Source organism: Paramormyrops kingsleyae, chromosome 1 (genome assembly GCF_048594095.1).
Source record: "Paramormyrops kingsleyae isolate MSU_618 chromosome 1, PKINGS_0.4, whole genome shotgun sequence".
NCBI classification, from domain to species: Eukaryota; Metazoa; Chordata; class Actinopteri; order Osteoglossiformes; family Mormyridae; genus Paramormyrops; species Paramormyrops kingsleyae.
The window spans coordinates 8,897,501-8,914,916 of NC_132797.1; the positions used below are offsets into that span (position 1 = coordinate 8,897,501).

General features: G+C 45.2%; 1 protein-coding gene across 14 annotated transcripts in view; it reads left to right on the forward strand.

The window, feature by feature from the left end:
- Positions 1–17,416, forward strand: part of mgat4c (mgat4 family member C) — a 93,485-nt gene that overhangs the window by 41,856 nt on the left and 34,213 nt on the right. The window contains exons 3-4 of one of the 14 annotated variants that reach the window (XM_072708889.1): positions 7,641–7,820; positions 8,277–8,345. The exons of 11 other annotated variants lie outside the window; for them this stretch is intronic. The gene's annotated coding sequence lies outside the window, so the exon portion shown is untranslated. Of the gene's footprint in view, positions 1–7,640; positions 7,821–8,276; positions 8,346–15,402; positions 15,653–17,416 lie in introns of those variants that run through there. 2 more of the 14 variants (XM_072708922.1, XM_072708904.1) reach the window with 2 other exon arrangements.

The window sequence follows — 17,416 nt, forward strand, 5'->3', positions numbered from 1 at the left end:
CATGGCTCTCATTTATTCTCATTTGGTCTGTTTCAGGTAGTAGGGTCACTCCTTCCAGCTACATGGTGGTCTTTCTTGGCTGGGGGAGTTGTGCGTCTTATTAAACACTGGTATAAAAACATTCCCTCAGAGCCAAATACACATCTCTGCAGTAATACACTGGTAATGGAAACTGGGGTATTTAATCATCCGAGACTGAAGATAAATAGAACACATTACTTTATATTAATGGATAATGGCTACTGGCAATTTTATTTATCAGCTCTGAAGCCAGTCCACCTTACTCATGACCTCCATGTAGAGTGGAGCAGGATTATTTTTAAGGGTTACACCTGGTTTGGTCATCAAGGTGCCCAGGTACAGCAGCTGTCACAAGAAAGAGCTCTGATGCTTTAACACAATTGCACAATGTTGCACTTTTCACTCTGTGTGTAATGGCCTTGGTGTATGGGGTCTTGCACTGCAGTTACGATGTGCGGAGTCTTTGCACTGTGGTTACTCTGTGCTAGGTCCAAATACATATTAATATCTGTGAGATAAATACACGAGATCCAGTTCTCTGTACTTCTGGATTTCCTTCAATTTTTGGTACGCACACTTTCCACATTATTGTTTAATAACATGACAGAACATTATAATAATCTGTATGTGACACACTGGAAGAGCACGTTCCAATGAAATAACTCGCTGACTTTGTAGTGTGATGTGAGTGTTCTGTACCATGCTGTACATGCTTGGTGAAATGGTGTCCGTAGTAAAACATGGCCTAGTGAGACAGCGTGTACTTGCCATCACCAGAACCTGACTCAATAATACAGGCGTTCTTAACAACACCGAGGGGAGACTTTGCAGCTATTATGTGTAATTATGATAATTACAGAGATCAACTGTGCTATGTTTAATGTGAAATTGTGTGGTATATGTGAGGTAGTGAGGAGGTCTGTGGTAGGTGTGAATTTCTGCTGAGTTTGTGAAACGGTGTGGTAAGTGTAAATTTCTGTGCCCCGGGTGTGGTGGACATAAGGAGTGTGAAAATTCAGCTGTGTTTCAGGGCACATATTTCACATGCTTATGTGTGCAACCACACAAAGACCACCATGTACAGACCACAACGAACAGACCACTATTCACAGACTACCATGCATGGAGCACCATGCCCATCTCACCATTCACAGCCCACCACGCACAGACTACCAAGCATGGAGCCCCATGTGCAGACCACCACATACAGACCACCACGAACAAACCACCATTCATGGCTCACCACTTACAGACCACCATGCATGGAGCACCATGCACAGCTATGCCAGACCTGCACACATGCGCTGTGGAAAGAGAGAAATCCAGCAAATGCAGTAATCCTTTTAAGACCTTAATTGCTTATTCTTCCTGGCAGAGGAGAATGCTGCTAGCTGACCCACTTCATTGTAAATAGTGCTTCAGCTGAAGTGACTCCCTTAATTCTTCATTTTCCTGTTTCGCATCAGTTTGCCGTTTCCATGGACACGGTTCGGCATGTCATCTTAAAGAGGAGGCAGTGAGCAACTGCATGTTTTACAGTGACTGTGTCCTACTGCGTGACTGGGCACCATCACTGGCCGGTTTTAGCCACTTGATAAAACCACTCGATTGATCCCAAATTAGGCATTGTAAGAGCTCTGTTGTGCTGCAAGGTCAGTGCATAAGTCAGCTTTACTTATGATTGGAAATCCTAAGACTGCCTTGACTGCTTGTGGCTGTCTGGGTATGGAAGTCGTCAGCCAACAGGCAGAACACCCCAGATTTACGGCACAAAAACACTGTCTCTCGCCAAAGCTGAAGGTCCAACGCTAGCCAAATGACTTGCATTATGAGATATTTAAAAGAAGTGGAAAAAGCATGGATAGAATGATATTGAAAATGTACTGAATACAATAAAATAATGGCAGAAAATCCTACTATCTTTTTTTCTGAAGCCATATATCACGTTGAATCAATATGACCAAGGCATGTGACTCTGAGTGGCATTGATCTCTCATGGTTTTCAGCTATAGCACACAGGCCAGAGTAATAAAGAAAAAGTTAAAAGTGCTGGGTCTCATATTTTACGTGACTTACGGCTTTTGCTCTCAAAATGCTTTTTTTGGCAGAAATAGTACCAATAATCAACGTCACATTGGTCAGAGCTGTAACAGGGGTATTCCAGCCAGGTGAGCCCTAACAGAGCCCAGACAGAGCTCGAGCTGATGACTCACCCAGTGAGTGGGTGGGTAATTCCTCACTCTGTACCCCAGTCATCCTGCAGTACTGCACTGTCTGCAGGGCTGATTCTAGGCTGGGGGCCAGGGTTGGATCAATTCCGGAATGCATTGTTCAACTCCAATCCGAATCAGGAAATGGAACTGCAGTTGGGATTGGAAAAAAAAACTCTGGGGAACAGAATCGGAGTTGAATTCAAACTTCAGGGAGATTTAAATTCCAACTCCAGTTCCATTTCCTGATTTGGACTGGAATTGATCAATGCATTCCGGAATGGCCCCAACCCTGGTGGGGGGATAAGAGGAGCCATAATTCATACAGGGGGGGCAGCTTTATCATTAGCTAATGATATGCTTTGAATCAGTGAGTGGTAGGGAAGGGGGTACTCCATGGGCCAATCAGCTTTCAGGTGGGAGCTGTGGCCCCGCCCCCGTATGCGCCCCAGGCTGTCTGCGGGCTGCATTTGCAGCGACTCCACAGCTCAGACTGCAAAGGCTTTGCCTTACCATGGAGCCCTGCTTTGCACACAAGGTCCCCGAAGCGTCCCGGCCAGTGGCCGCTTGATGGATGTTATTACAAACAAGCCCTCCCTCTGCACCCATAAAACAGGGCCGTCAGAACAGCGGATAGGCCCTGTAAGCAAATAAAGGTAGTAACAGATAATTACATAATTTGTGTTGCATTATTTTAGGGCCAAGGAAGTCAAGGTGACAAATTGCTGAGAGGGGCGTTGGGGACATAGATGCTTGGCTGGGAAGGCGGTCCACGTGACAGGAGCGTTTTGGGATGTAGATAATGAGGAAACCCATTAGCGAGATGCTGGAGCACTTGGTGTGAGCCGGCCAGGATGACGGACAGCTGTCGGGACAGCCACAGAGTACGGATCATATCCGCAGTCGGGTGTGAAAAGGGTTAATCCGTGCTCTGGATTTATATCAGCTCTGACGCTTTCCAGGAATGTGCTTTGCCTGGCTTCTGATGTTATGTGTCTAGCAACCATCCCACAATCTTCAGGTTTTTTTTTTTTGTCGCTGTTTAGAAAACAAATTAGAAAAGGAATCATATGGGCGGTGACATCATCCTGGGTCGGAGTCATCAGCCACGTCATATTGCTTTTCGCAAAGGTCACTTCTTAAATCTCCTCACGCATAGCGTCTCTGTCACACGCAGCTTAAACGGGAAGAGACTGAAGCTGTTTGAGGGATTTTACTCCAGATCCATGCTGACAGCAGGACCACTAGTCTTACTCTCTCCAAATATACTAAAAAATAACGCGTTAATTCTCTTGCATACAGCAGCAAAGTGCATAAAGTGCACAGAGACAAACATGTTGTGCACATCAAAGACAATAATGACAGTATTGTTCATAATAAAGACTGTGTTGTTCTGGAAATAAATTCATATACGGTTGTCTTTGAGGGGTGTATGTGCAATTTGCGTAGTAAAAGTAAGAAAGTAAGTAAGCGTCTCATTCCTTATTTTCACCTTTATGGGCTGTCAGTCGATGCATTGTTTGGTTTAATGCAGAACGAATTGGCTTTAGACATCTGGAGCATCTGGAGAGCAGAGAAAGGTCACAGATTTGATGCGTTGCTGCAGAAACATGGAGAGTGTGGGGAATTGGCCCGAGGGCAGAGGATTTAGCATGTCCTGGGAAGTGGCTGTGAGGCAGAGAAAGCCAGCTTATGTGGGGTTAGGGTCACGACTTTAAAGGCGACTGTATGACGTACGTAGGCACTCTGTCTGGGCAGAAATGAATGATCAGGATGCAGAAGAGCAGCACTGCTTTAAATTTTACTGTGGGATGCTAAAATGGAAGCAGTTCATTGTGTTTGCAGTTTCTTTCCCACACCTACAAATAATGCATCCTCTAAGCTGCTTTTGGTGCTTTATAAAATGTAGAAAACAGAAACAATTGCTCCTGTTTCCAGCAAAAGTTATTGTGTTCAAATAAAGATCACCTATTAAGGTTCTTTTCATTCAGATTTGTCTGAATGGAGTGAAACTATGCAGTTCTGTTGTTTTTTTAATAGTAGGCAAGTTGATTTGCATTTTATTAAAATGGATTTTCTTTTCGAGGAAGCAGTATTTGCTAATGTATAAAAAGTAAAAGGTGTGTAAAACTGGGCCATCTCCTTTCTGCTGTTCATCCAGATGTATGATGGGTATTCATCTTCTCAGGCCACTTTAAAGTAACACAGTGACAAACCAGAGCAGGGGAATCGATGGAAATGCGCCTTTGAATGATAAACTGGCCTTTCTGTAAAAAATCAATCCCAATTCCTCCCCGGCTGATGTGCACAAAACTTTGATCCTTGGCTGTATTTTTGAGAGCGAATTAAGTCCTATTCCTAACAGAACCTGAACGCCGTGGTGCATGTGTGTGGTTCTCTTTGTGTTAAGGTATAGGGGAGACCACCCCATATCAATTTCGTCCCCATCCCTGGCAGCACAGAACGCCTCCTCGCTGTCGTTCCCCATGACAGTCTGTGGTACGGCTGATAATCCTTCTGTGCTGCCCGAGATCCGTGTCAGCTGAGCACGCGACCCTGAACCTGACCTTCCGGGCAGGGGAAGCCGACACGATCTCACAAAAACGTGATGAAACGCTTGTTTTACAGCCAGGTCTTTTCAGTGAATGTACATCATTCATCAGCTGTCAGCAGGCAGATTCGATAATCGGCGTCACCCAGCCCGGGGTCACAGTGCCGGGTCCGGCTGGGAGGCGTGGCCGGTCCACCGTTGGTGCCTCCCATCTGCACGCTACAAAGACACCTAATGATTTTAAGAAAGGGGAGGGGCAATGCCTCAGCTAGCCAGTTAGGATACGCATCTCCATCTCCACGATAAAGGGTAAAACACTCTTGGCGTTATTTGGTTACTATTGAAATATTAATGTTTTGTATATAAATAGCTATTCATGTGCTCCAGCCAAGCTGGGGAAAGGAGCCCAAAAGGTGACATTTTTTAGTGATTCTATCTAACGTCTCTGCTTTTGCCGTTCAAAGTAACTGCAATTGCTGTGTATTGTATGCACTTAATATAAGCATATATTTTCATAAATAAATACATTTCCCACAAACCAGAGTAAGATAAGCAGTTAGAAGATGGATGGATAAATAGATTTTATAAAATTTATTCCCTTTTCAAATCATTTTGTGAGGTCATCAACATCAATCAGTGTATAATACCAGCGGCAGCATTTATATCGCTCATTTACATTGTATCATTTAAAAATGATATACTGGGGGTTATAAGCATATAAGGAGCTATTTCTAAAACTGAAAAAATAATATTATAAAAACAATAAAGTTCTGCTATTAAAACCGGTCAGTCGTGACTTGACGGCCAAATAGATGTTAAGTTGAACTGACATGCTTAGTAACTAAATTATTACTTTTTTTTTCCCTTTAATATCTCATCCGCTCGTCTTTATTTCTGACATTATATAGGAAAAGATCAGCTTTAGGCAAGAATAAACCTGGAGGTGATAAAAGATGCATATTGTCAGCTCAGAACATATTTCAGTAATTTCACAGTGCTTCCCATTAACACTGGTCACATCGTCCCTTTCCCCAGAAATGTCAGTGTGGTGTTACAGACCCCCCAGAGGCAGGATCGCAGATTAATTAAAAGTTTAATCACTTCATACTGTAAAAAGCGACGATGATACTTGGGCAAGTTTGCTTTTAATATTCATTCTTTCCTCTGATTTTATACTACTGGAATGCATTATTTACATCGGGGGGGGGGGGGGGGGGCAATCTTATCCGCAAAGGGCCGGTGTGTGTGCAGGTTTTTGGGGTAACCTTTACGTCGGCTGTTCAAACCCAGGTGCGAGAATTCTTCAGCCAATCAGTCCTCTAATTAGGGAGTTGCAGCGAAAACCCGCATACGCAGCGGCCCTTTCTGGATAAGATTGCCCACCCCTGGTTTACATGTTATACATGCAGATGAATGAGCTACAATCTAAGTTAAAAATTGCCCCTTTTGTCATAGTTCTAAATCAACAATCAAGATTTGTACCCAACATTTTAATTGCATTTGTTCCTTTGGAGCGGAATTTCAAAGACCACAGGTGGACGTTCTGTGGAAGTGACGTAATAAGTTCTGTCTATATCCAATGCCTTACTTCCTTTCTCGTGACCATACTGAACATTTACTCAGCTGATTCGTGCCTCTTCTCTGATGACAATACTCAGCATTTTCTCATGTTTTTCATGCTCTTCCCCTGATCAATATACTCAGCACTATACTTCTTTGATCACTATACTCAGCACTATACTTCTCTGATTACTTTGTTATTTTACAAGTCTATTCACAACCCTGCCTGGTTCACTCTCAAGTTGGATGAGATGCTTCTGGAGCAGGAACTATGCCACTTTCTGTATGAGAGCTTCATTGGCTCAGAGGGAATGTCTCTCTGACCTGATTTTCAGATACCGTGCCCTACATATCTCATGCCACGTTCTTTGACAGTCTGCAGGCCTTTTCGGGGTTCTGTAAGAGCCGAGGCCCTTAAAATCTAGTATTGCCTCTTCAGATAGGAAGGCATTGCTTTTCATTCAGCCACATCCTCCTTATGAATTGTCGATCTATTAAAAATGTTCAGGTTTTGCAGACAAAATGTCAAATTTTTGTTGCACCATATAAATTTTATGAGATGCAATATTATATATGTAGCCCCACTCAGCATAATATCAGTCCTGGGCCACGGTTCCATGCTGGATGATAGTGGGATAGTGTACACTTTGTATATTACACATCACAGCCCCTATAGTGGGATAGTGTACGCTTTGTATATTACACATCACAGCCCCTATAGTGGGATAGTGTACGCTTTGTGTATTACACATCACATCCCCTATAGTGGGATAGTGTGCGCTTTGTATATTACACATCACAGCCCCTATAGTGGGATAGTGTACGCTTTGTATATTACACATCACAGCCCCTATAGTGGGATAGTGTGCGCTTTGTATATTACACATCACAGCCCCTATAGTGGGATAGTGTACGCTTTGTATATTACACATCACAGCCCCTATAGTGGGATAGTGTACGCTTTGTATATTACACATCGCAGCCCCTATAGTGGGATAGTGTACGCTTTGTATATTACACATCACAGCCCCTGTGCTGTTCCCCTCTGAAACACAGTCAGTGACTTTCAGTGTCAGCATTTCCTGAATGAAGTAAGGAGAACGGGAATACTACACTGTGACCCGCATGAGAATACTCATTTGGAATTGTATTGTTGCTAATAATAATAATAATAATATGAAGAAAGAGAAGAATGCCATCCAAATTGATATTATCTCAGAAAATATTATGCACTCAGTATGGCAAAGTGTTGAGTACTTAAGTATAAGTATTCAGAGTAACATGTGCTTGGATTTCAGAATCACTCCACACATTTCCCTGGCCATACTGTTCCGGATACTGCTGAGCTTCCAGCTTGCCGATACGTGGCTCTACAGGCTGGACTTTAATACTAAGACCACGAGGAGCATGGGGGACGCCAGATGTGTCCCCAGTATCCCGCGGCCTGGAAGACAGAGAGGATCGCCTGTCAGATCAGGGTGATGGTCTGAGCTTTTCTCCAGCATGTTAAGTTCTCCGTCATGGAGGCCGGGGAAGCCGCCGCTTGCTTCTTCTGCAGGAGTCGCTTCTCTTTGCCCATTAACTCCATGAGTGATAATAAGATCTAACATCTGATGTTGCATGTGTGATAAAGCCGGCGCTTTCTGGCAGAACCCCGGAAGATCAAGAGGGTGAGAACTCTGGTGATCTTCTTGACCTGCTTATATGAAACCCACATTGGGGAGTTTGAACGGGCAGGGTCAGAGGTCAGCAGTGCTCATTAACACGCTCCACACGCTGGCCGTCCTCAGTATTGCCACGCTGAGAATTCACATTCACTCTAAATCGGTTTGACAGGAAAAATGCAGCGTGGCATTTCCTGCTGCCCCAGGTACTTTTCTGAATAATGAATGTCCCCCCATTTCTAACCCTGGAATTTGTTATATCCCTCAAAGATCGAGTCCCAGGAAGTGTGACAAACTTACCCAGTGGCTTAAAGAGAAACACTGGCGATTTCACCAAAGGTAAACACACATTGGATGGAATTCAAATAAAAATGAATTAAATCTAGTTTGTATATTTAGCTGAGGCTTCATTCCGTGAGCAGGAAACGCATGATGCTCTTGTTGCCCTTTCGTTGGCTTATTTTAGCAACGTGCAAATACAGTAAATGACCTCTCTGCAGGCAAAAGGACAGGAGCAGGTTCTGAGCCAGGAATCTGGCTGGAATTGTGCGGCGAGCAGGCGTGCTGTGGCCTGCCGAGGGCTGATCCTGCGTCCTGCTCTACCGTGCGTCAAAACATTCATTCGGTTTTGGGACAGTTATACCTGAGGCTCATTATCACTGCTGGGTGATTGAGTGTTAGCTGCTTGCTAAATAGATAAAATGTAAATATTATTAAAAAAATCAGAAGGCTGTTCTCTCTATGGATTGGAGTTTTGGCTCATGTTTTGTCTTTCTGGTGACAATATAACACCATCCTTTTTGTTGCGTCATTTCGTGCAAGCTTTGCCAGCCCGCCTCGAGGTCGCCATTCTATCACCTGGCCAGTAGAGGGCATCAGCAAACTCACCAAGCTTGTACTTGCGTATGCTTGTGCTTGGATGGATATGGTGGGAAGTCTGGTTTTACAAATATAACCGATACCAAAGCCTGTATTAGTGTTTCGCAAAGGGTCCATGTATTCGTTTCACGATGACTTAAAAACTAGTTAGAAGAAAATGTATGTGTATCCTTTTGTGTTTGTCTATTTTTGGCTTATTTCTGTGTTTAGCTGTAAAATCCGAATTCTGAGGCCCATTACATTCAATATATTATTTATATTTAAAATGCTACATAATTTTTGTGTTTTATGCAATGTATTCCCATATTAGGCAGTTTTATCCTTGCTTTGTACTGGCCAGCACAGAATGCCCGCATATGCTTTTCGTCTGTTGCTTAATGCACTTATTATATCTGCTGACCTCTTAGTCTCTCTGGAGGAAAGTGCCTGCCAGATAAGTCATTTCAGATGTAAAAGCATATTTGTAAGAGGTCCTCTCTTGCCAAATTACTGAATAATATGCATAAAAAAATACTGTTTAAAAGTACTGTCCATATTGCATTCAGTGTGAGATTTGTTGAAGCCAAAGGCCTGAAAGGTTTCGAGGCAGCTGTTTATTTTTAATGGTGCTGGGTGTGTGTGTGTGTGTGTGTGTGTGTGTGAGCAGGCACGTGTCACTTCCTGGCTGCACAGGAAGATAATGCAGAGAAAACGCTGCTAAAATGCTTGTTCAACCCAAATGGAAAGCAGCTTCCAGTGAAGCGTGTCGTGTCACCGCTCCTCAAACAGAGATGCACACAACAACATGGCTTCAGAAATTATAGTCTGACTATTTTTTGGAAATGGTTCCTTTCAGTAGACCTGTTATTTCGTGAATTTCCTGGAGCAATGAAACTCGGGTCTATGCATTTGTGAGATCAATGCTAGCTGTAAAATCTGGTCTTATGGATGCACACAACAAACATGGCTTCAGAAATTATAGTCTGACTATTTTTTGGAAATGGTTCCTTTCAGCCGACCTGTTATTTCGTGAATTTCCTGGAGCAATGAAACTGAGGTCTTTGCATTTCTCAGATCAATGCTGTCGCTCAGGGCAGATATAACCTTATATTTGCTTTGGATGTCTTATTCCTCTCAATGTCCTTAGGATGTCTTACTCTTTCTTTCCTGTGTCCTTTGGGTGTCTTTGGGTGTTTATCAATATCCAGAATGTTCTTGTGGTCTTGGCAAGAGCAGTCTTGCTAACCTGACTTCCAAAAACGAACTTGGGATGCAATGAATCATGAGATTTTTCTCATTAGCGAGGATGCACCCGATGCATCCTTGATGTTTGTGGCTGGGCAAGAACGACACCCGAGGATTTTTTACCAAACTCTGTACTTCTGTTCTTGTGTAATTTTGTTCTTGTACTTCAGAAAGGGAAAATATCATCAAATAGGTATGCAAGAACACAAGAATGGTCAAGTACACATATTGACATCATCCCTAGTTTTCTGCGTCTTTTGGCCACCTTACTCTTCGTTCCCTGTGTCCTTTGGGCACCTTACTCTTTGTTCCCTGTGTCCTTTGGGCACCTTACTCTTTGTTCCCTGTGTCCTTTGGCCACCTTACTCTTCGTTCCCCGTGTCCTTTGGACACCTTACTCTTCCTTCCCCGTGTCCTTTGGCCACCTTACTCTTCCTTCCCTGTGTCGTTTGGACACCTTACTCTTCGTTCCCCGTGTCCTTTGGCCACCTTACTCTTCGTTCCCCGTGTCCTTTGGCCACCTTACTCTTCCTTCCCTGTGTCCTTTGGCCACTTTACTCTTCTTTCCCTGTGTCTTTTGGGCACCTTACTCTTCCTTCCCTGTGTCCTTTAGGCACCTTACTCTTCCTTCCCTGTGTCCTTTAGGCACCTTTCTCTTCGTTCCCTGTGTTCTTTGGCCACCTTACTCTTCCTTTCCTGTGTCCTTTGGCCACCTTACTCTTCGTTCCCTGTGTCCTTTGGGCACCTTACTCTTCGTTCCCTGTGTCCTTTGGGCACCTTACTCTTCGTTCCCTGTGTCCTTTGGGCACCTTACTCTTCGTTCCCTGTGTCCTTTGGCCACCTTACTCTTCGTTCGCTGTGTCCTTTGGGCACCTTACTCTTCGTTCCCTGTGTCCTTTGGGCACCTTACTCTTCGTTCGCTGTGTCCTTTGGGCACCTTACTCTTCGTTCCCTGTGTCCTTTGGGCACCTTACTCTTCGTTCCCTGTGTCCTTTGGGCACCTTACTCTTCGTTCCCTGTGTCCTTTGGGCACCTTACTCTTCCTTCCCTGTGTCCTTTGGGCACCTTACTCTTCGTTCCCTGTGTCCTTTGGGCACCTTACTCTTCGTTCCCTGTGTCCTTTGGCCACCTTACTCTTCCTTCCCTGTGTCCTTTGGCCACCTTACTCTTCCTTCCCCGTGTCCTTTAGGCACCCTACTCTTCGTTCCCCGTGTCCTTTGGCCACCTTACTCTTCGTTCCCCGTGTCCTTTGGGCACCTTACTCTTCGTTCCCCGTGTCCTTTGGCCACCTTACTCTTCGTTCCCCGTGTCCTTTGGCCACCTTACTCTTCGTTCCCCGTGTCCTTTGGGCACCTTACTCTTCATTCCCCGTGTCCTTTGGGCACCTTACTCTTCGTTCCCCGTGTCCTTTGGCCACCTTACTCTTCGTTCCCCGTGTCCTTTGGACACCTTACTCTTCGTTCCCCGTGTCCTTTGGCCACCTTATTCTTCTTTCCCCGTGTCCTTTAGGCACCTTACTCTTCGTTCCCCGTGTCCTTTGGCCACCTTACTCTTCGTTCCCCGTGTCCTTTGGACACCATACTCTTCGTTCCCCGTGTCCTTTGGCCACCTTACTCTTCTTTCCCCGTGTCCTTTAGGCACCTTACTCTTCCTTCCCCGTGTCCTTTGGCCACCTTACTCTTCCTTCCCCGTGTCGTTTGGACACCTTACTCTTCGTTCCCCGTGTCCTTTGGCCACCTTACTCTTCGTTCCTCGTGTCCTTTGGCCACCTTACTCTTCCTTCCCTGTGTCCTTTGGCCACTTTACTCTTCTTTCCCTGTGTCTTTTGGGCACCTTACTCTTCCTTCCCTGTGTCCTTTAGGCACCTTACTCTTCCTTCCCTGTGTCCTTTAGGCACCTTTCTCTTCGTTCCCTGTGTTCTTTGGCCACCTTACTCTTCCTTTCCTGTGTCCTTTGGCCACCTTACTCTTCGTTCCCTGTGTCCTTTGGGCACCTTACTCTTCGTTCCCTGTGTCCTTTGGCCACCTTACTCTTCGTTCCCTGTGTCCTTTGGGCACCTTACTCTTCGTTCCCTGTGTCCTTTGGGCACCTTACTCTTCCTTCCCTGTGTCCTTTGGGCACCTTACTCTTCGTTCCCTGTGTCCTTTGGGCACCTTACTCTTCGTTCCCTGTGTCCTTTGGCCACCTTACTCTTCCTTCCCTGTGTCCTTTGGCCACCTTACTCTTCCTTCCCTGTGTCCTTTAGGCACCCTACTCTTCGTTCCCCGTGTCCTTTGGCCACCTTACTCTTCGTTCCCCGTGTCCTTTGGACACCTTACTCTTCGTTTCCCGTGTCCTTTGGGCACCTTACTCTTCGTTCCCCGTGTCCTTTGGGCACCTTACTCTTCGTTCCCCGTGTCCTTTGGCCACCTTACTCTTCGTTCCCCGTATCCTTTGGCCACCTTACTCTTCGTTCCCCGTGTCCTTTGGACACCTTACTCTTCGTTCCCCGTGTCCTTTGGCCACCTTACTCTTCTTTCCCCGTGTCCTTTAGGCACCTTACTCTTCCTTCCCCGTGTCCTTTGGCCACCTTACTCTTCCTTCCCCGTGTCGTTTGGACACCTTACTCTTCGTTCCCCGTGTCCTTTGGCCACCTTACTCTTCGTTCCCCGTGTCCTTTGGACACCTTACTCTTCGTTCCCCGTGTCCTTTGGCCACCTTACTCTTCGTTCCCCGTGTCCTTTGGGCACCTTACTCTTCCTTCCCCGTGTCCTTTGGGCACCTTACTCTTCGTTCCCCGTGTCCTTTGGCCACCTTACTCTTCGTTCCCCGTGTCCTTTGGCCACCTTACTCTTCCTTCCCCGTGTCCTTTGGCCACCTTACTCTTCGTTCCCCGTGTCCTTTGGCCACCTTACTCTTCCTTCCCTGTGTCCTTTGGCCACCTTACTCTTCGTTCCCTGTGCCCTTTGGGCACCTTACTCTTCGTTCCCTGTGTCCTTTGGGCACCTTACTCTTCGTTCCCCGTGTCCTTTGGCCACCTTACTCTTCCTTCCCTGTGTCCTTTGGCCACCTTACTCTTCGTTCCCTTTGCCCTTTGGGCACCTTACTCTTCGTTCCCTGTGCCCTTTGGGCACCTTACTCTTCCTTCCCTGTGTCCTTTGGGCACCTTACTCTTCGTTCCCTGTGTCCTTTGGCCACCTTACTCTTCGTTCCCCGTGTCCTTTGGGCACCTTACTCTTCGTTCCCCGTGTCCTTTGGCCACCTTACTCTTCCTTCCCTGTGTCCTTTGGGCATCTTACTCTATGCTTCCTGAGTTTTGTGGTTGACTTACACATTGTTTTCTCTTCAGTTAAGTCTTTAAAGAGACAAACCTTAAAAATACATGTTTCTGCATAAAAGGCTGGATGTGCTGTAGGTCTATAGAGTTTTATTGGTAAGAAATGTTAAATATTTAATTGCTTTTGCATAAAACATTAGACCAGTCAACTGCTGGGAGTGACACCCAATTTTCTTCAATTCCAGACATTTTAGCAACATTATTGTGAAATGGAAAAGCCAGTAGGTAGGAACTGGAGTGTTACAAATGATAGCGGCTCTCACAGTGAAAACTGGAGCATAGACGTTATATAGCTGCAGCTGGCTGAGCAGAATTTTGATGTGGATCGACATTAAAAATTCATCCAAACAGCTGCTCTTTTCAGAGAACGGCCCCAGCCACAGTGCGCACGCCGATCTCCGATTTTGTGTTTGCCAGCTGCTTCCCAAACCATTTCAGCCTGTTCCAGATGCCCATCTACAACCTTTTATAACGCACTGGAAGTGCTGGTGGCTTCTTGTGGCATTTTTGGTCGAGCCCTTTCCTGTCTCTCTCAGGGTGAAATATGGTAAAACACTGTCAGCGTGAGAAGGGACAATGATGGCCTGCAGGTCTGCCCGGTGGCAGCAGGTGACAGTGACGGCGTGTAGCTTTAGGGAGGACATCTTCTGCATAGTGACCTCGCTCTGAGTCCAGGAGAGTCCTAGCTGTGGCAGAAAGCCATGTTCAGGACACTGTGTTGTTCCATCTGAGATCCAGAGGCCCTATGTGCACATTCATGATGGTAAGTGTGTTGTGTGTGAATGTTAGCGTGCGTCTTTGGCTTTAAAGCCCATCACTGTCAGGCTCCAGGATAACACCCCCAGGTGATGAGGAGGTGGACTGATAGAGATAGAGTTAGCATGTATGGAGAGACCTGTGAGGAATGCGCCTTGTCTTTGGGCGTGACTTTGGGGGAGGGGTGTTTTTATACATGTCTCTCTTTAACGTCAGTCATGAACGTTCTCTATAACACTACGGGTCAGCAAAAGGCCCCGTTACGTTATAAATCTCAGGCAGCACGCCACAGTCTTAAATCCATTTGCAAGATGATTCCTAGACATTCAGAAGGATATCAAGGATACATTTCCATTAAAATGATATTTTGATGAGTTTATTACATATCATCCATAGGCAAACGGTCCCTGAGCCGAACAAAGAAGACACGGTTGCTAGGCAACAAAACTCCATTCTCAGCGGAGCTAGTATATATGGGAGAGAGGCGTGTATGCTAGCTGAACATCTGCAAATGTGAACAGCACTAGTTAGCCATATTTCTTATCCATATTTATTGGGCCTTTTGCTTGAGCTCCTGGGTCCTGACCTCGCCCACTGGACTGGAGCCAGGTGCCTGGGTCATCTCCAGCTTTGTCTTGAGGTTCCCAGTGCATCGTCAATAACCGAGCTCATTTCCATACCTACAGACCCACGTTAGGGAGCCGTGGAGGAGCTGAGCACGGCGAATGAGAGCAGCTCATTCCTGTTTTTGTGCGTTTGCCTTAAGTGTACACTGACATTACTCACCTTCAGGTTCACCAGTGCCGTGTCGTTATTACATACATAGGGGTTGACTAAATAGAGCAATCAGTGAGGGAGAATGGGGGAGGACATTGTAATGAGTCTCACTCATTATAAAGCGATTTAGTATAATATGTATAATAACGATGGCTACAAGGGGCAGAAACAGGCCTGTGAATCCCAGCCGGGATGAAGGAGTGAAGACGAGCTCCATGGTGCAGAAACCTACAAGGGGCAGAAACAGGCCTGTGAATCCCAGCCAGGATAGCTTATGCAACAAGAGGAAATGCCAGTATGTCAGGGTTCTGTGGCTGCTTAGGCTGTGAGTTGAGGGGTAATGAAAAAGCATCCTTTGCTTTCAGCATCTTTCACTGAGCTGCCAAAAAGCCTAAAGCACAGTGGACTAGTCTGGTTCAATCCTTTTCTTTTTGTGTACATTCAGATTCTGTGCTCTGCTGTATTATTCACTTCTCTAATGTAATTCTTTCATATTAACGGTATAGATTTGGCTGTTGTGGTCCCTTTGCAGTACCTTTCATGTACTTATACCTTTTTTGTAGATCTCCGTAACTTGTGCTGTTAGTCAGATTTCAGAACCACTGGCACAGTATAAGAGGAGGGAATGCATTAGATCAGCGTCCTGGTGGGGGCTGAGTTCTGGTGCACCGCTCAGACCAAACTGCTGCCCCAGGTATTCACAGTTTCCCTCAGTGCTGCTCATGCCTGCTGTGTAGAGTCTTTTAACAGGCCCATGCTGAAACGGAATTGGCTTTCAGACACCATAATTCTCCTAGCTCTTGGCACTGCAGGCACCTGTCCACGTTTCTGAACAATGGGCTAAAACAGAAACTGTGTCTCCGTAGGAATGTCTGTGTCAGCTTTTAAGGGAACTATGGTACTTTATACAAGATAAACAAAATGATATTTTTATGAGTGCCTGCTTTTAGTTTTCAGAGTCCTGTTGGTTTAGGTCTGGATGCAGTGGCATATTCAGCCCTGAAATCTATGAAAATGTTATTGTGTCCATCCATAAAATCCATCCTTACTTCTCCCAGCCGCTTATTTGGTAAAGGGTTGCAGGGTATATAAAATGTAATATGAAAAACCACAGTGTCATCATATATTTTATGCTACTACATTTATTTTAACATGAATAAATTCTGAAAATATTTTTGCAAATGTATGGAAATATTTTTGCAAATATAATGTTAAGAATTTAATCATTTACAGGTATATTCAAAGGTAAATTAAAGGCATTTGCCTACCTCATCTTCTCAATGAGACACACATGCTGGTCAGAGCAAGCCTGGGGGGACAGCTAAGGATCAGCCCCCCATGGTACCCATGGAGCTGGGGGCTAAAGGCCTTGCTTAGGGGCCCCACAGACATGTGACTGTTCAGCTGAGGCCGGGCTCAAATTTCTCCAGTACTGATTGGTTATCTAATTTTTCAGTAGGGATGCTACTCTTAAGCCACTGAGATGATGTGAAATTAAAACTGAGTAACCTAAACACCCAGCATTCTCATTTAGGCAAACTTCCTGTCAAACCTCCATCTAAAACGTAATATTGGGAGATGGCTGTGTGGATTTCTTGGGTGTGAAAATGGAAAATTTCTGATAACAGTCACTGAAATAAATATATAGCCCTAGGATGAGCCAATTACTGTCTTCACTGGACAGACATCCACACGGATACTGGTTTTCCAGTAATTCTTGCTTGGAGTAACAATTGCAGAAAGTGACTATTTGACTGAAACTTTGCAAGATATTCTGTATATGTACCTATTTCCTTCTAAAATGTAGATATGTATAGTTTAATTTAAACTATACTTTAAAAAGAGGCCTAATTTATCCAGTCAAGAAGCTGAAAACCAAGCAGTAACCAAAAAAACTATGAATTTTTACCTTCCATTTTCCAAACCGCTTACCATTTTGGGTCATGGGGGTGGGTCTGGAGCCTATCCTGGAAGCTATGGGCACGAGGTGGGGAACAACCCAGGATGGGGGGCCAGCCCATCGCAGGGCACAGTCACTCACGCATGCACACCGATGGGCTATTTAGTAACTCCAATTAGCCTCAGCATTCGTTTGGGCTGTGGGGGAAACCGGAGTACCCGGAGGAAACCCCACGATGACATGGGGAGAACATGCAAACTCCATACACATGTAACCCAGGCGGAGACTCGAACGCTGGTCCCAGAGGTGGGAGGCAACAGTGCTAACCACTGCACCACCATTCCACCCCCTTGAATTTTTACGATATTTAAAAATGCCTGTGTAAGAAATTTCAGTTTCGTCTTACTGTGAGGGATTGAATATGTATTAAAATGTACAGTGGTATCTCGGTTCTCGAACTCACTAGAACTCGAATTTCTTGAAAGTTGAACAAACCAGTTTGACCTAGAACTCGATCTGAATATCAGAAGTCGAACCGTGAACGCTGACCTAATATAA